Source organism: Melospiza georgiana, chromosome 6, assembly GCF_028018845.1.
Source record: "Melospiza georgiana isolate bMelGeo1 chromosome 6, bMelGeo1.pri, whole genome shotgun sequence".
NCBI classification, from domain to species: Eukaryota; Metazoa; Chordata; class Aves; order Passeriformes; family Passerellidae; genus Melospiza; species Melospiza georgiana.
This window is the reverse complement of record NC_080435.1, coordinates 13,377,689-13,393,336: the sequence shown is the minus strand read 5'-3', so window position 1 is coordinate 13,393,336 and position 15,648 is coordinate 13,377,689. Positions and strand designations below refer to the sequence as shown.

Genomic DNA, 15,648 nt, shown 5'->3' with positions numbered 1-15,648 from the left:
GAAAGAAGTAGGTGGGAGGAGGTAGAGAGATGAGGGATGTTTATAGCTCTCTACAGCTGTCTGCATCACATATTTAAACAAGGGAGAAAATAATTCTGTCTTTCTACACTGTGCTGATAAAAAATTCCACTAAAAATCACTTTGGGTAATTTACATTTAAATGGACTTTGCACACAAAGTGGATTATTTTGCTGGTCATGTTTACAGTTCCTTCCCTGCTCCCCTTTCTCAGGACTCCATGACTCTTGTCTCCTGCACCAGCTTTTCTTTCTGTCTCCCAACCAATCCAATTAAAACACCAAAAATAAATTAACTTGTCAGATTTCCCCACCACCAACTCTCTCCTACTCCTCTATTCCTGTCAGAGCTCTACCTCATCTTGAAAAATTCTGGTGTGTTGATTGTTTTTGTTTATTTGCCTAGGTGACCAGATTTGTCATCTATGAACTAGATTTACAGCACTTTTAAAGCAGAGAACCAAAAGTTTCTGAACAGCTTATGGGTGACCATTACCAGTTTTGATTGGACAACAAAAGGCTGGGAAAATACCAAAGGGAAGGTGCAAACCTGAGACTAGATCATCTGCAAATTACAGAGGAGCCTGAGAGTTATCAAAATTTGGATTGCCCAAAAAAAATGTTATTTGAAGGTGTGTTTTGGACTTCACTGCAAATAACCAACAACACTGACTGACTGAACCAGCAACTTGGTGGCCTAAATGTGACAAGTTAGATGCATCTTTTAAGAGACCAGTTGTGAACAAGACAACTCTGCTAGTGAGATGCCAGAACAGACACTTAAAACACTGGTCTGCAGCCCTGAATCACAGGTCTGCAATTCAGGCCCTGAGCATGTCAGATGAAAGCAGAGAAGCTACAACCACATTTAATCTATGACAAAAGGAAGGGTGATCTGGAATAATATTCCCAAACAGATAAAAAGTGTTTTTCCCTACAGCCACAATCAGCTGCCTACTTTTCTTAATCCCTCACTACTAGAATACTTTGGCAACCCAAAGTATTATCTCCCTAGAACTTCAGGGGATCCCAACCAGAACCAAAGCATCCAGTGAGACCCCCCCTCTCCACACCAGAAAACTCCCCAGGTCTTCCTACACAGACTATTATGCCCCATATATGTCAGTTCTGTGGTCCAAAAATCTGCTGTGGATGAGAAGATCTTGGCAGAAATTATTTGAGAGCTTCAACATGTGAAGATGATGATAAATATTTGCAAAGCAGGTAAGTCATCCCTCGTCCCTTACATGCCATGAGAATTCCTTCTAAAACATGCATACAATGAGATTGTGTCAAGGCTAAATGACTACAGTGAAGAGGGGAGGGAAGGGGAGAAAAGTTATGTGAGAACTAGCTTCAGTTACTGGGACTCCTTCAGTGTCTCCTAAAATGACAGCAGAACACAGAGGAAAGGAAAATAAAGGGGAGCAGGGGACAGGATGCAAAGCTCCACACACTGTGTTTTGTATTGGCACTGGAGGAATAAATTTTCTTTTTGACACAGTTTGCAGTGCAAGCAGACAAAGAATGGTGGGGAAGAGACACAGAGATGCAAAACAGCTGGGATGTCCTCTCCTCTGGCATGAGACAGGGGATGGAATCGCATTGTCACCCCCTCTGCTCACCTCAACCCTTGCCAGCAAACCTCAGCCCAACTCTTCCCACACAGACTGGACACAGCCAGAAGGATCCTGTGGAGCCACAGAATTTGTGCCTCTCTGCTGCATGCTAGACCTCATCTGTACAAAACACATGACTTGGGAGCCTGTGCTTCCTTACTGTCACTTCCATCAAGCCCCTGCAACCAGCTTTGCTTTCCTCTCCTCTGTAAAAAGGTTTCATGCCTTCATAAAATGGATGTATTAGTCATGAGCCAAAACCAAAAAAGTTACTGGGGAGGGAAGCAATACTCAATGTACCACAGTCAATAAAAGACAGAAGGAAAGAAAAATATTAGCTGGAGAGTTCCAAGAAGGTTAGGGTTACAAAGAAGCAAAATATTGGCTCTGACACAGAAAAGGCTCTTCTGAATACTAATGTGTTCCACACAGCGACAGAGAAGCTATACTTACCTCAAAGGAGATTAAGTAATATATAGCAACACCTGAGGAAAGGGAGGAAAGTAGAAAAGAAAGGCAAGCAAGCATAAACACAAAGAGACTAAGGCACCTGAAGTCTTTTTCATATAGCTTCTTCTCCTGCACAGAGGAGATTTATATCTTTTCCTTGGAAACTAAACATTCAGGAAAGTGGACTTAGTATAACTCCATAATAATACCCTCTTTTCCAGGCCCCAGGAAACTATAATACTGATTTACTGGTCAAAGAAATAAATGTGCCTCAGAGTTCCATACAAGGTCTTTCTGAAGTTAATCCAGCTCTAAGATGGATAAGCAAAAGTGGAAAAATGCCACAGAAAGTATTTGTGTAGATAAAAGGAGCTTTCTAAAGGCCAGCGTTCCTGTCATGATGGAATAATTTTCATTCTCTAGATAAAGAGCTGGAGAATGAAAGTAGAGAAAGTTACAGCACACAACCAGCTCCCTGGGCACCAGGACGTGTTTGCCGGCTGGGAACTACACTTCAGTGAAAATGCCTGATCAGTTACATTTAAAACTGATATCTCATACAGGATTCATTTCAGCAAATGTTGACATCAACATCTGACACTACAGTCAATGGAGAGAAACAGTCACCTGCAGGACAAGATTCATCTGTTTCTAAAGCAGTTGGCTAAAGCAGGGTCAGATGAACTATGCTCTAAAATATCTCTTTCCCTTTCCTGCCTGGAAGGAGAGCCCATATCAGTCAGTCAGGGGCAGACAGCTGGGCTATAGGCATCTGAAGCTAATGGTGGGCTCAAAGCATCAAAATCACTGCAGAGATGAGATTCAAGTACACACATGGAGTTTGCAGCAATTAATCCACTTCTCACTATGATGACTGGAAATCTTACTCTGGAGAATGCAAGTACAAGTCTCAGGCTTCTATGCAATCTGTGTTACCATTTAAAATGGATCAAGATGCAGTCCTTATAGTTGAAGACATAGCCTCTGAAATGCAAGGAAAATGCAAGTGGAAGCAACACTATTCCTGAGCCTACAGATTGATACAAATAGATCTTAGTGACGCTCACAAGCACTGTAGGAAAATTCACAAGACTGACAGTTTTGAATTATTATCCCTTAGATTCATGTCATCAGAGCTGTCCATCAGCTCCTAATCCTGGGTTTAAACGCAGATTTCAGGAGCAGAGGGGAAGATGATAAGCCCCAGATTTCTGCTAAAACAACCTTTTTCTAAAGTGAACCAGGCAAATGAGTCCTTAAATAGAACTTAATGATGTAGCCTGCAAATGTCCTAATATACAGCCTGGCAGAAGAGCTCATATAGCCCAAACTGACAAGCCCCTAATAAAAGCTGAACCCTAAGCTGTTCCCTTATCTCTCTCCTGACAGGTGCTGAATTGTCCCATAACACAGATGGGTGGGAGCAGGCTGCAAGAGCAACCCACACAGCCCAGAGCTCCTCTCCCTGTTCAATTGCAAAGGATTCTCTGGGAACAGCACAGGCAGGACTGTGCCACCTTCACCAGGACACCAGCAGCCCACTGCTGGTCACTGTCCTTCTCCAGGGGCTACTCAGGGAAAGCAGCAGCCTGTGGGCAAGGATGTTTCCCAAGCTTCACACCTGGGAAACAATTACAGCTACTCTACACAGACTGAGTGCATTGTGTATGCATAAAGTACAGTTCTCACCTGAACTGTGTTCCCTCCACCTGGAAGGGCTGGGCACAGCCAGGATGAAGACTCTATTTAGGCAGGAGCATTTACTAACACAGTGACCAGTTATCCCACATGGGCTGAAGCCTTCTGATCAGGAACCATTTCTTGTCCTGCAGTCGCACAGTGCTTACACGGAAGGAGCTGCCACCCGGGACTTGTGAACACTGCTGTGATACAAACAAAATCAGCCTTATTCAGACCTAATTCCAAAGCAGAGGCTGTTTGCCTGCCCACATTCTAGTTCAATACAGAGGGCTTGACTAACCTCTCAACTCCAAGCAAACTAGACACTGACTTTCTCCTCTGACAAAGGGAAAAACAAAAAAAAAATAACCCAACCCCAAAACATAGCTATGGGGAAGCTGCTTCAGGACTCAAACCCAACCCTTTATTAAAACTGAGAGATTACTTTTCCCAAGGAAAGACAAACACTTCAGAATCATCTCCTCCATCACACGTGAGAAACTGTCCGACCTTAACCTCCATTTCAAATGCTAATTACTTGCCAGAATCCTAACCTGAATTCTTCCTAGCTTCCAAGAAGGAGAAAAAAAATAGACATGAGAGATCTTCATCTTTCCCTTTCTAAATTTACATGAATTATATAATTGCAGTTTTAAAGGACTAGAGCAAGTGACTGAAAAAGTAATGCAGAATGAACTAACACCACTTGTGACAAGGCAGGAAAAGAATACTTTTTGAAGCGGAAGAACATTTTCTCCCTCCAGAAAAACATGAAAAGAGAAAGTAGAAGACATTATAATTGCATAAGTGAAAAATTATTCAATGACAATGGGATGTATGGCAAGTTATTTTAATTGCTGAGTTTATCATAGTCTTTAAATGATGTAAAGGATACCCTGAGAATAAGGATGGCAGTCATCTAAGAGAAGGTGTACCCAGTTAAAGACACCTTCTTAGAAGTTAAAGCTACTCTCTTAACATACATATCTGATAAATTATATACACATACTGGCAGAGTAATCTAGCAGGAGTGGCTCACAGGCATTTTCTAAAGGCAAAACCGTGTCATAGTGAAAGGATTTATTAATAATTATAAATGAAATAATGATTATCAAAGTTAAGTGCCTGAAAGTATTTTGCCAAAATCATTTAGCTCTGGACTAAAGCTCCAACAGACAAGGAAAGACCAATTAATTTTCTCATGGTAGAATTTCAGTTTGAATTCAGAATCTATTATATCCATTGGGGTTTTGGGGTTTTTTTAAAAGGCATGTGGTATACACTCCATTGATTTTAGGACAAATGTATTTGTATTACTGCACTTTTAATCAAGACTTTAGAGGAAGGCACTGTGAAGCAGAAGAAAAACAGTCCTTATGCTGAGAGCAACACAATGGTTCCCCCATTAGAATATCACAGGAGCAAGATAAATATTTGTAGCCTCTCCAATAAGCAATATTACTGCACTCTGAATGTGAGAACAGTGATGTATGACAAAGAAGGAGCTCAGCCTGCCAGAAACTTTGTGTTTGTTGTTCCAAAAAGGTTAGAAGCCACTAATTTAGAGTATATTACAAGAGACCGTGTGGAACAAAAGACAGATATTGGGAGAGCACAAAGAATGAAAAAGAAAATCACAGTCCCCCTGACCAGCATCCTAAGAAGGAATATTCCCAGCAGTGAGGGCTGTCTTGCTAGATCAGGTGGGTTTTGGGAGCAAAGCTAATCTCCACTAGCAGCCCTCTGCTACCATCCCTGTAAGCCCAGTGGCTAAGGTGTGAGAGAGTGTGTCTTTGGAAGGGTTTAGGAAGTCCAAGAGCTCAGCAGGGCCAGGCACAGTGTCACTGCCCCCAGTTTAAAGCAGACCCAGGGAGCAATTGTGCAGTTTGCTCACGGACAGGCAGCACGGCCAGGTAACAAACTGACGCTGTGCACAGCAGGCTGTGCCCTGCTCACAGCCACATCCTGCTTTGCTTTGGTGTCAGCAGAAGGAAAACAGCACTACACCAAGCAGTGGGAGATATCCCTCAAATCTTCATGATATACAAAGCCTGAAGGAATGCACATTAGAGAAAGATTTAGTTTTCTGGCATGAAATCAAACATATAAACCCAAGATTATTCACAAAGATCAAGACAACCTTCAAAGAAGCCAGAAATCCAGGGGGAAGCAAAGTATTTCCAAGCAGTTCCACTTTTCTCACATAAGCCAGGGAATCTCAGAGAGAGGGTCATAAATAATGGACTTTATTTTCATTCTTTGCATATACTCTTGCTGATGCAGCGCCTAGTGTCATCTGGAGATGCAAGCTGATAGAGAGTCATTTTTGGATACTCAAACACACCTTTAAAGGGACTTTTTCTTGGAATAAGAGTGTTTGATTTCTGAAATACAAACTACTGTAATTTACTAATTGCTTTACATAGCCTACGAGTATTAGAGCACTTCTAAGCAAAATCAGATTTGTGATAACAAAAGTCTCTGTAAACTAACAAGGAAAGGCATTTCAGGATGCAGTGACTGAAGGCAGCATATTCAAATTAAGGTACCTAGTTAAACAAAGTAACCAGCCATTGACAGAACTATCCTTATACAGAAAGAACAGAAAGAGTCACCATTACTTGAAGTCCTCAAAGCAAGACCAGAGGATTCTGCTCAAACACACACATATATATTTATATTTATATTATAATCAAGCCACAATTAATGGTTAGATGTTGAAATCAGCATTAATGCAAGCAGCTCCCAGACATTTATTGTGAGTTGTTCTGCTGGTCACAGCAAAATTCAAAGACCATTTACTGAACTGAAATGAGGTGTATGGAAGTGCTGGTGAGACTAAGAGGCCTCTCTCAGGAAAGTTTGACTTAAGCTGACAAAACACAGCACAACAGAGGACAGGATCACTGCCTGCAAACACACTTGAGGAGAGGGAGCTGCAAGAAATGCAAAGAGACATTTAAACCATAGGATTATCATGGTGCAGAAATGAGATAAACCAACCACAAACTCCTCTTGGCTGGAGGTCAGAGAAATCAGAGTATGAAGTAGCTGTGACCTGGAGCAGCTCCCCTGTGGGAGAAGTCAAAAAGGAGAAGAAAGCAGATAGAGAGAGAACCCAAGAGTCTACAAGAAGGGCTCCTGCCCCACATTGATCCCTCAAGGGCAGGAAGTCCTCCCTGGGACTCAGGCTTGGAAAATCAGGTTGTCTTTCTAGGTCTAAGCTTACACACAGAGTTCAGTAACTTGGTAACATGCTATCGCTGCATGAGAGGGGTTTGCATGTTTTGGGGTAGGTTTCCTGTGTATTTCTAAACCAGGAAAGTTTTTATTTATTTTCTTTAGACACAAAGACAACTTCTGTTTTTCATCAGCTCTCCTACAGTGTGGGAGAACACACAGCAGGAGTAAAACACTGCAAAAAGAGATCATTTAGGATCTAATCTTGAGTAACATGTGCAGTCAGACAGGACAGCATGAGGAGCTCTACACCCCACCACCAGAAGGTGTTCAGATGTTTCACTGTCAAGATCGTTCAGCTCTTATCAACAGAGGGAGGGAGAACTAAAAGGTACTGAAGAATCAACATCAAAGTGCAAGAGATTCAGAGAGCAGCAACGCTCTGCACTGGCTCCTGGGTTATCATTCAGTCTCAAAGTATGAAGTATTTATTCTTCCTTCTACAAACCTGATCCACAGGCCCTGGATTCAGCCACCCTTACTGCAGCACACTGAAGTCAGTAATCATGGAAATTGCAGCCAGAGTCACATCTACCTAGTAAGGAAATTGCTGGAACTGCTTTTGCTCTCTCTGCTTCAGAAGCAGTTTACCACAAACCATCAAAACACAGGCACCAGGAGTCAGGAGAGCTGCATTACCCTCCTGACAGTTCACCCCAAGCAAAAGTCATAAGCTTTCCATAACCACTTCATTGTCTCCAATGCCTTCACTCACCCCCTCTGTACACAAAGCTTCCCCTCTTTGGAAAGTGTAAAGAGACTGTTCTGTGCTCAGAACTGTAATGTAAAAACAAAATCGTGTGTTAATGACATTTAAACCGATTTAATGAAATGGTTTCAATTCCACCCTTCCTTCCTCCCAACTCCACCCTCTCCTTCGAGAGGGAAATTTGTTTTGGTTAATATGGAGGGAAAAAAAGCAAGTTAAAAATAGCCTACTTTTGCCTTAAAGCTATGAACAAACAGCCTTAAACAGGAATGCAGTTTATCTGCCCACCAAATTCCTACACTGTTTTCTTGCTCTGCTTTCCAAAACATTTTTTTAAGGATCAAACACAGAGACTTAGATCTGCAGAACCAGTGGTATCCCAGAACTGCCTGCTTCCATGCTAGTAAGATACATGGTTTTGGAATGAGGAGGAATGGTTTGAAACTGAATTAACCAAAGATATAATCTAGGACAGTTAAGTGCTAGAATATTTGAGCAAATCTCCTGGCATCAGAGGAATCAATATGAAAAAAATTGAGAAAAATCCACCAAGAGAACAGAAAAGCCTTTCTCGTTTCCCTTTAACTGTGCAACAGACAAACTGCATTATCTCCTAAAAATCTACCTTGCCAGTAAAAGCACTCACACTGTTATCCCTATCTTAGACCCAAGTCACATCTGTCCCTGACAACAACAGCTGTCAACACTGAAAGAGCAGGGTGATCAGCCAGCCTTTTCACCCTGGGCTGGAAGCCAAAGCAAGGGTGGCTTATGTATTTGCAGTGCAAAACCAAACAAACTCTTTATGCTGTTCTCCATGCTATGCCATTAGCAAGCAAGCTGATCAGCTCCAGGGAGTATCCTTGCAATCTGAATATTTGAACCCAAACCTAATTTTCCCTTATTTCCCTTCCACTGTATCCCCAGTGAGCTCCAGGTACTGCCATAGGAGCACGTGTGCTTTCCCAGCAATGCAGACAGAAGCCTCTTGGCAGAGTCGCCTTTCATTCCCAGTTTCCCATAGCATGAGGCATCAGAGCAGGCTGCCACTGCTATGATACCTGATAGGAGTTACATCTCAGGAAAGGAAACCACCTCCCTCCTCTTCCAGCAGATGAGCTCTCTGGAAGGAGGAAGGAAATGTCTCACTTTCATCTCAGAGTTCAGAGGGAATGTTTTATAGCTGTCAATCCTATAAAGATCTTATTCATTCACAGACCAGAGACAGCAAATATTCTGAGGTAGGCTGTACAGCCATGGAAGAGCCAGGTTCTGAAAAGGACTTTGCCCAGTGACATCTGGAAAGCAAGGTGAAAGACTTTACTATGACCCTAAAGTAAATACTGAAAGTCAACATGCAACAGGCAGGCCAGAGGAGTTAAACAGATGAGGCTACACAAGGCAAAGTTACATGAGGGACATGGTAGCACCTGCTAGTGAAATACCAGGTGAGGAGTGTGATCCCAAGCTAACATCTGGTGTCCCAGGTCCAAGCAAGCACTTTCACTCAGAGAGGCAAGACATCCTCAGTGATCAGAGTGGGACAATGCACGCTGGGATCTCACACGTGCTCAGCAGCATCACAGCCATGATACACAACCATGCACTCCCCATCCACAGTGCTCATCTTCTCACCCTGACTGCGAAAAACACTTCAAGGATACTATTTAGGCTGTGCAGAAATATTAGAGAATGACATCCTGGTTACACATTATGTTACTCCTTCAATCACTCTACTGAAGCATTCCCTGGATCTATGTTTACCCTCAGTTTCCACCCAAAGTCAACAGTGTCCTTTAAAAGACAGGAAACTGGCACAGAGACTGAATCATATTACTGAATTCTCAGAGGGGATCTGTAAGCAGATCATGGAGCTGAAACTGGACTTGCAGAGCTCTAAGGCAGCTACCAGACCATTCTCTTTCCAACAGACACATCTGCCAGCATTCACTTGTGCAGCTTGTTCAGGAAGTCTGATGGCTCAACAAAGGAACAATGAAGTGAGAGCAAAAAGTCCAGATTGCTGTGGGTTAAGAAAGAAAATGCATCCACAGGGCTACCAGTATCCACTGTGCATCCAGCATTGCACCAGGGGTGACCTGCTCTGCACAGAGCCCTGCTCAAGCAACTACAACTGCAGAGTTCTGCCTTCTCAAGGATGCAGTAGCCAAACGTTGTAGGACAACAAATGTCTTTGACATCACTCATCTTCAACCTCATCCCTCTGCTGTCAGCTAGTTTTAACTGGAGGTGGCTTCCCTGGTTTCAAGAGGGATTCAGCTCTGCCAAGGCGCTGTAAAGAAGGAGAAGTAAATGGACGCTGACTTAAGAGAAACAGAGAACAGGCGACACGTGCAGAAACAATCCTGGTTTTGATTAAAAGCAAAAAAAAAAAAAAACCACTTAAAGGAAACCAGCCAAGGGTGCTTCTTTGCACAAACACAGTCTCAGGCTCGTTTACAGCACTCAGCTCAGTGTATCTCAGAGTGTGCATACAGCCACTGCCATCAATGACATCCCTTTAGAGCAACTCTCCTAAGAAAACACCCACAATTGCTATAGATGATTTGTCAGGAATACAAACTGATATAAGCCCGAATGTCTTTGCCTCAGTCAGTAGATTCTGCCAGTTATCTATCCATGAACCAACAAACTGCTCCTTTGAGCAGTGCTCTCCTTCATCCAATACACCAGCACCAAGTATTTTGAACTTGGGTGCAGAGAAATGAGCAGAATTCAAAGAGTTAAGAAATCTTGGTTTTAATTATCAGGAAGAACAGTGGTAATGCAAGGTAAAACCATGGCCCTGATCAATATTCCTAATACAGAAAGCATGCATTTCAGGGCATGTCTGCAGCACTGGAAGCAGTCTTCCAGCTGAGCAGTTGTTTTTTCCTTCAACTCAGCCTCACTTTTAACTATTCTTGATTAAAGCGATTACTTTCACTCAATATTCAATTTCTGACAGGTAATATTCTCTACATATGTTGCAGGCTGGCTCCATCCTTACAGGCAAAACACAAGAGCTCCCTAGAAGCAAATTTTCTTATTTTTTAAGTCATGTATAATTTACACATCTGCAATATTGACACAGGCTAGAAGTACACATCATGCCAAAATCATTTGCTAAAAGCTTTCCACAGATTTGAGGGAATTTTCCTCTTAAGGCATTGTTCCTCTTGTTACTGCTATTAGCTCTCAGGAGAATCCATTACCTGAGTACAATTAATTCCTGTACACTCAGCTTCACAACTCGAAATCTAGACCATGTCAACATTCAATGCCATTTAACTGTACAAGTGTCTGACAGCCCCTTAAGCACTCAGGGGTTTCTTGTTCATTTAGTCCTCAAGTTTTCATCAAAACAAACACTTCCACATGCACAGATGTGCTCCCACCGTTTTAGTCTTGCAGATGGATTCCACACAGGAATTCAGAAGACAATTCAGCTCTTCCAACCTGGTAAATACTGTCAGACCTAGCTGAAAACTGGAGATGGCCTTGCAAGCCACTGCTATAATTGTTATGCAAAATACTGAAATCACCTGAGTCTGTTTTACTGAGTTATTAGCAGAAGAGAATTATTGACAAAAGGATCACAGACAAGTTATACATTACATGGACATTCACAGACAGCTGGAAGGATTAGGGAAGCATTTTCTTCATTTCCTTTAGGTGGAAACTGAAAGGGGGAATGAGGATTTTCAAGAGTTTTCATTCTATTTCCAAATGGCACTGAATTAGGTATCTCTCTTGCACTGAAGAGAAAGTTCCATTATCTCATTTTAAGAGCATATCTAGGTACAGACTCAGGAGCACTCCAGCACTGAGTCACCCTCTATTTTCACCTGCCATGCCCATGACTAGATGTCACACAGGTATGATGTGTTTCTGGCACTCTGAACAAGTTTAATCATCTTTGCTCAAGTAATACTTTTTTTTCCCCATTTTTTATTTAAATAAGCTTTTCTTTCTGAAGCTATTCTTGGGAACAACATATTTTGTCCAATTCTCATCTTGGCTATTGGATCAATAATCAGAACACTCATCCAAAACACATAGTCTTTGATCATTTCCCTCACAGGGTATGCAGCTGGCCAGAAGAATGTGCAACTATGAGCTTCAAGTAAGAGGTTTGGGGGGGATAAGAAGTGTATGCATTCTTTTGGCCTGGGATTCATAAATCAAAGCTTTTTGCAGTAGCAAGTGAACTGACAAAGTATAAATAGAGAAGCACATAATTATCACCAATTACAGCTAACAAATCCTCACTGGAAGAAACAGAGTGTGTGCACGAGAAACTCACAGTAACTGGGGGTTCTGCAGATGACACAGAAGATGCAATTGGAAGGAGCTCTTGATCTCCCACAGCAGTAACAGCTGTTCCCTTCAGTGATGCCACTGCAAGACACAAACCAACAGATTCATGAGTAAAACAGGCAGGTGGTCATCAGGAGTCACTTCAGGAACAAACTTTTCAATCCAATATTACTGTTATCCCCTTCACCTCACCTCCCTACTTGCCCACACACTTGCCAACCTCAGCGACAGTTGTTACTAAAATGAAACTTGGGTCACCAAATAAACATGAAGTTACTGGAGAAAATCTCTTCTTACACATTTTCAATACAGAATTAAAAAAAAAAAAAAAAAAAAAAAAAAAAAAAAAAAAACATTAGAAAGAGCTGGTTTTATCATTGACTCCACTTACAAACTAGTAAGATTTGAGAGTGAACATGCAATGGCAATGGCAAGAGACTAAGGCATTGGGCATGCAGAGAAAAGTCCAGGTAAAGAGTGTCTACAGAACAGCAGGCTGTGACTTACAGTCCACCAGCAGCACAAGAAACAAGCTTTGTGGGTCCTAAGGAATAATGCACAGAAAGTATTCAGAAGAGAGTGTGGGTTTCTGTTTCCTATACAGGGAAAAGGTCATGGCAAGGAAAAGTGAAATTGGTAAATACTTGTAAACCTTCAAGTTTCTGAGACTGACAAATGCCAAGGAAACAAGCTTAGTTTTGTGGAAGCAGCTTATGCAATAAATACCCACAAAAAAAAGCATCTTCTGCTGGGAGTGGTAAAACTTCACCAAATGATGCTGCATAGGGAAAAGTGAGTATATGGCTATATTCAAATGCATAGAAACATTTAAATGCATAATCAGCCAATGCATAACAGGTTAGCTCAACCTACAAAAGCAGCAGTAAAGTCAGAGCCATAGCCAAAATCTTTTGAGAAGAACAATCCCTTCCCTTGCCATGGCAGCTTTATAGTTGATAATGAATTACACCACAGTTTTTTGCCACAAGATTTTTGGTAGTGTATATATTTCCTCATCTTTAAGTTTGGAACTGCAAAAAGATTCTATACTGAAGCACAGTGGAATTAATCACCATAAATTACATAGGGTTAAAAAGCAACCTCTAAAAAAGAACTGTTCCATCCTTGGTGACCACACACAGCTGAGACTGTGCTTTATCTACCCGCCTGAAAGACATTAGGTCTGTAGATCAATTGTGCCTGGCTTGCCATAGTTTAACTCCTACCTTTTTTGCTGTTGTTTGTCTGGGTTTTTTAATCTTGTTATTTCAGGTGTTTAACGACACTAATTTCCAGATGGTCTAGAAATCTAACACACCAGCAAGCAGGCTACATCCCTGTTACATGCAGGAGTGTCACTGTCTGATATTTTACTGTTAAATAAATCAAGCTGGCCAGGAAGAGACATCAGCAATACATTCACTAAGCATTTGTGAATGCATTTTATTTTGATTTTTCTAAAACAAATAGCTATGGAAGTTTCAAGTGTTTCTTGAGAAGAATGAGCAGCCTGATGAATTTTTGATTTGTTTTTTTTTTTTTTCCTAAACTTGACAAATACCAGGAGCAACATCACCTTTTAAGGCAAAAGGCATCTGAAAGCAAAATCCTGCTTTTAAGCCAGAGTGACTCATAACAGTAAAAATTCTTCCTATAAAAACAAACTCAATCATGAAGTAAGAACAAGCTAGAATCTCTACTAATAACAATTCAAAGAAATAATTTTTTCTCCATGACTTTTGTGGACTGATATTGGCTGGTTCAGGCAGGTGCTCTTGGCAGCTGTAAAAAGAAAACAAGTTAGACACACCACTGGCCTGACCCAGCCTTTATCATTCATTTTCATCCCTAGAGAGTGCAGTAAACACAAGCACAGATGCACAGGAACCCACTGCACGCCTTATCTTTTCTATAGGAATGCAGGAGGATGTCTGTATCCACACTGCAGTCACACGTGCTTTCAACAGAGCTAAGGAGCAGCTCAAGAGATAAGGCAGAGAAGATGCAGGAGCATGCACACAACACTGCCTGCAGCAAGCCTGGCTAGTTGTGCACAGCCTGATGCTTAATGTTTTAGCTCTCAGATTTTCCAGATTCTGTACTGCATTACTGTGTAACTCTGAACTTTATATGAAGTGTTAGCAAGTTCTCCTCACAGTTTAGTCAGACAATCCTTTTGCAGCCCGAGAGCCAAGGACACCATTGCAGCTTCAGGCCCCAAAAGCATAAACAACAGCAAACTGAAGAAAGCAATCTGGGAGGATGGGACTTCATGACCTGAAGGTGTAATGGGACAGTTAACCCCAATATGTAAATGGAAAAACTTACAAAAGTGTGAAAACTCATGACCCATTGATCATCTTGGGTGTAGCCACGGCTGGGCTCTTGTAGTGCCCAAGGTGGATCCTTTGAAGGCCTTTTAATAAATACCTGCTTTATTCCTTTAACACTGTCTAGGCTCCCCTCTCGGTAGCCTCTCAAGGCATCAAGCCCAGTACCACGCTATCTCTATCGTGCCATTAAACAAAGTTACTAAAGCCAGGTGAGGCAGGGCAGATCGGACTGCAGCCCTGCCTCCTGAAGCAGAGGTGCCCACTGCTGGCAGAAGAGGCAGCACTGTACTCATGAGAGGACATCACCTCCGTAGGCTGCATCTACACCTACTCCTCAAGTCTACACGACACCCACCAGCAGAGAGTTCCAGGGCTCCACTTCCCTCCCCACACATGACCTGCTGTATAACCTCAGGCAAAACATTTTTGTCTGCTTGTGTCCCACCTTTATTCTCAGGCTGGGGTTTTTTGTCTCTTCTTTTACAAGATATCCATATCTAGTTATCATGTGCTGCTGAGCACAATGGGCCTCTAAGCTTTAAGCTTAGTAACAGAAACCTCATCTGCAGTGGAACTCCAGTTAGAGCTACAAGGCCCCCCTCAAATCCAGCGACTCCAGACATCCTGCTCCAGACATGTTTTCAGTCTTTCTGTCCTGGCTTGTGTCAAATGCTTCCAGGCTCTTTGGGATGTCCCACACCACCTGGAGTCCATCAAAAACACACCTTAACAACTCCCAACCATTTAAGAGGTTGGTTTTTTGGGTTTTTTTTTGGGCTAACTTCACAAGTTCTCAATGGGGTAAGCTACAGCTTAACAAGAGCAGATGAATTGAGTCCTAATGTCAAATTCAAACTGTCTGATCAAAAATCTGTCATAGACAGCTCAGCTTTCCAGGAACCTGGACACATTGAGTTAGATGAAAGTCTGGCTCTCCGATTGTCTTGCTTTGAAATACCTATACTCTTCCATTCCTCCCTTGGCACTCCTGTCAAATACAGAGATCAAGGTGACTTCCTGCTGTAACACAGGACAGTTTTCCTTAGCACCTGTATTTATCCAGACACTGGTCAAGGAACCTGGTTTCTAGATGCAGGACACCTCTCATTGCTCTAGTACTTTCTAGAGCTTGCTGCTATTTCAGAGCATCACACAATGATTTGGTTGGAATAGACATTAACTATCATCTTGTCCAACCCCCCTGTCATGGACAGATTCACCTTCCATAAGACCAGCCTGCCCAAAGCCCCATCCATCCTGGCCTTCAACACTTCCAGGGA

General features: G+C 42.2%; 1 protein-coding gene across 1 annotated transcript in view; it reads right to left on the bottom strand.

The window, feature by feature from the left end:
• Nucleotides 1-15,648, bottom strand: part of TSPAN4 (tetraspanin 4) — a 420,715-nt gene that overhangs the window by 340,295 nt on the left and 64,772 nt on the right. Inside the window, exon 2 of the mRNA XM_058026126.1 lies at nt 12,022-12,116. The gene's annotated coding sequence lies outside the window, so the exon portion shown is untranslated. The remainder of the gene's footprint in view (nt 1-12,021; nt 12,117-15,648) is intronic.